Raw genomic sequence first — 4,151 nt, forward strand, 5'->3', positions numbered from 1 at the left:
CAGCGGCCCAGCGTGTCCGTCTCCATTATCGTATTGTAGAGCAGCTCTCAAACTCCGGAAGTGTCTTATCAACATCTCCACCGCATGCTGGAGACCACTTTGAAGTTATCTACCAGCGAAGGACAGAACGGAAGAAAGAAAGAAAGAAAGAAAGAAAGAAAGAAAGAAAGATAAAAAAAAAGGAGGGACTTAAAGAGCAACAAGGCAAGGTGAGACAGAGGAAGGTTGGAGGACCCCCCCCCCCCTTCCCGCTCGCTCTTTTCCCGCCAACCACAAAACTTGTAATGGCGGAGGATGCAGCAGCAGAACCCCGCGGCCCTTTGTTCAGGTTCCATCAGGCCCTCAGCAGGGAGGGCGTGGGCAACCAGAAGAGGAAATTGCTACGAATTTGTCCTTAATTTAAAACACCCGCATCCAACACCCTGGCCCGACACGCTCCCCCTTTCCCTCTGCTGTCCACCTGGTTCCCTGTCTCCTTTATGTCCTACAGACACAGCGGCTATCCCTTGCCTATAGGCTCCTAATGATAGCCCTTCTACGGCCCATCTTTCCTACAGGCCTGGATTGACGCAAAGCGATCACTGGGCCTATTTACCGTTTGGACCAGAGGTGACCCAGTAGCGTGGAACGCTTGCCCCCACCGCTTCTCACAATTGCAGGTATTGATGCTCCACTTTGCTGCCCACCCTCCTGCGTCCTCCAAGGGTGTAGTGATGAAGTGGTTTGTGTGGAAAATTGGGGGACCCCCCTTGTGCGTTTGATGGCTTTCAACGATTTCCCCCCCCCCCCCCCCAGACTTTGTTCTCCTATTCATCCCCAAAGCGCTACAAAACCTTTTCAGAGGACTTGTGACTCCGCAAGAGATGCTCGCTGTCGAGTGGCTCCTCTGTTCCCCGGCGCACACTCTCTCTCTCGGGGGGATGGATGAAGACAAAGTGGGAGGAAATGTCTCGCACAATGCCTCGCGGAACAAAAACCTGGGCTACTCTGAAATGTCTGTTATTAAAGGGCTTATCAGGTTATTGTGTTTTGGTTACAAGGGGCAATTTCGGCTGGATTTGATTTGAGAGATATGTGTTCCTGAAGTGTCCAAGCTTTGCAAGGACAATATCTGCCATATTAAATTGAACTCGGAGGTGGCAAAAGGTTACCGCACGTTTGTGTGCGAAAGTGTAAACGTGACTTTTTTTCCTCTCATCTCAGTTTATTGTACTTTAGTCTTATTTTAACTTAGACCCCGTTTCTTTATTTTAGCTGAGTGTCATAAAACCCTAAAATGAAACGCATGAATAAATAAGCTGAGCTAAGAGCAGCGGATTTGATTAGGAACCAGATGAAACCAGAGACTGCTGATGCAGACGGACCAGGCCAGGCCTACTTCAGAAAGTCAACTCAGACAGGACCTGAATGTGCTGAACACAAGGGTTATGGGCCGGTGGGGTGGGGGAAACATGGATTTGCAATGAGGTCCCCTTGTATTGACGTTTTATAAGAGAAGGTTCAGAGACATGCAATAATCTCGATCCTCTGGTCTGACTCATAAGCCCTATACCCAAACATAAATCCACTAAACCACGCAAGACATGTGATATTAACATTACACTGAAAACATAACTTTCAGTTGTAGGGCTACAAACAAAACCCCAAACGTGACACTATTTTAAATGTCAGACCCACAAGATCCGCGGTGCAATTTGAAAACACACAAATAGAACAGGAGAGGCTGTTGTGGTCATTGATGTGAAGGAGAGAGAGTTGGATAGAGGAGGAGAGGGAAGTGGAGAGGAGGAGAGAGGAGGTAGGAGAGGTGAGGAGAGAAGGTGAGTGAGAGGATGACGGAAGAGAGGAGAGGTTGAGATTGAGAAAAGAGGAGAGAAGGTGGAGAGAGGTGGAGAGAGAAGAAATGAAGAGAGGGGCAGATAGATAAGAGAAAGAAGAAGGGTGGAGAGAGGAAGTGAGAATGGACACAGAGTTGATGACTGCTGGCCCGCCACACCACTAACCACTTCTCACCCCTCTGGAGTATGTATCACTCAGACTGCTGCTGGTCTTAATAGTCAATTTTCATCGGCCGACTTTTGTTTACATAACAAAAGCCCAACCCCCATAATTCGAGCCTTGAGAAGATGTTGATGGAGAGTGTGAAGAGAGGAAGAGAGTGCACATAACAGACACATATATACTGATATCTGTGGCCATTCCCTCTCTCACACCCACCCACACACACACACACAGCCAAATGCAAATGGGAATTAACATAAAACACACTGACATGCACACATTTGGTTAACAAACGTTTACACACCTGCTCTGTTTCTCACTCACACATTTTGCATCGCTTTTCTGAGATAATACGATTATAAATCTATTTTTGTCAGGCAGACATTTATACCTCCAACATTAATGAAGGCATTCCATAGCTGCCATTACACAAATAAAATTGCTTTTCAGTTTTCTTGCGCCCACTAAGCGTGTCACACATGAGTTTATAGTATTTTAATTAATCTTCTTTGATAAGCATTCCTAATACATACAACATTAGCCTTAACCCAACCTAAGCTATTAGGATCGTTTTGAATATGTTGACTGCCAAACTGTCCAATTCATTTTAAATAATTGAAAAAAACAATGTGATGTCAGTATTATAACAAGAGAAATAACATGAAACCTACAATAGCCTACCGCTACATAGCCTACACTAAACATTCATTAGTTGTATAAATAGATGTATCATTGTATGTTGTTTGTAATGCTTTGATCGTTCTAAGCTTCACTTGTAAATCGCTATGGATATTAATCTGCTAAATAACAAAGTAATAAATGTCAAAGGCAAAGAAGTTTGATGTAAAAATAAACTCCCTCCCTACAGGACCGTATACCATAGGAACATAGTATAGGAAGATAATAAATAGCTGTACCGGAGTTTCCGGTTGGGGTCGGTCGGTGAGGCTGTCAGTGTTTTAGTGTGTTGTTGGACATCAAGCTGTTCAAACACGCGCTGGATCCGAACCAGGGCCAAAGGTGGGTTGGGGGCGATGCCAACTGGCCTGGACGCCCTCGACCTGAACCAGACAAACACACCTTCAGTGGAGGGGTAAATGGTGATGGAGTGAGTGACTTTGGGAAGCCGGTTCTGTCCTCTGTGAGCCAGAGAAATCAAATCCTGTGTAGATACCAGGCAACCCTTCCAACCCAAACGAAGACATAACACGTATCTTCTCCAGTTTATGTCCATCCATACCCATAATGTCCTTATCTGTTTTTCTCTTTTCATATTTTATTGTTTCATTATATCTTTATTGTATTTTTAACCCCATCTAATTTTTTTTTACTTTTTATTTATTATATATCATTATTGTTTCACAATTGTTATTGTGAACTTCAAGCATTTTTATTGGCCATTAATTACTGATTCCTATTGTTCTGATGCATTCCACAAATATACCTGAAACTTGATTTAAAGGTCATTCCCTCATTATCTCCAACACCTCTGTGCAGAGAGATCAAGGCAGAACAAAGACAGACTCCTCTATACCAGTTTTTCTTCAAACCAACCGAAACAACTTCAATGCTGAACTACAAAACAACTGTAAAGCCTCTCAAGTACAAGTGAACACTCAAATTGACACTAATATTCAAAACAAAAACGTGAAAAGTAGAATGCCAGATCTACTCAAAAGGACCCATGAATCCAAAACTCTCCAGTGCACAGATGTTGCTTTTCCATGAGCACTGTCAGTCAGGTCAGCCAAGTTTAAACAGACAGACCAGTTCCCACCTGGGTCTGCCGGTTCTCCATATATAAACTCATATCTGGGGTCGAGATGCTCTGTCCCTGCTCCCTAGAACGGCATCGCCGCACAGGAGTCCCTAGCCGCACAGGAGTTCCTTCCTGTGAGGCTGTCCCAATTGGATAAAACGGGGAAAGAGTAATTTCTTCTGTGTTACGTTAACAGCTTGAATCTCCCAACATGTGATCACATGATCACGAACGCAATGAAATCTCTCACTAAATAATGAAATGCAAATGCAAATGGAGCTTCGAACCCATGTTCCGAACACCTGCTCCAATGGTAAGTCGGCAGGATAGAGTGGACACAGGTCCACACAGTGTAATGAGTAGAGCCGGGGGTCAGTACAAGAGTAAGTAA

This window comes from Micromesistius poutassou (genome assembly GCF_964030765.1).
Source record: "Micromesistius poutassou genome assembly, chromosome: 5".
NCBI lineage: Eukaryota > Metazoa > Chordata > Actinopteri > Gadiformes > Gadidae > Micromesistius > Micromesistius poutassou.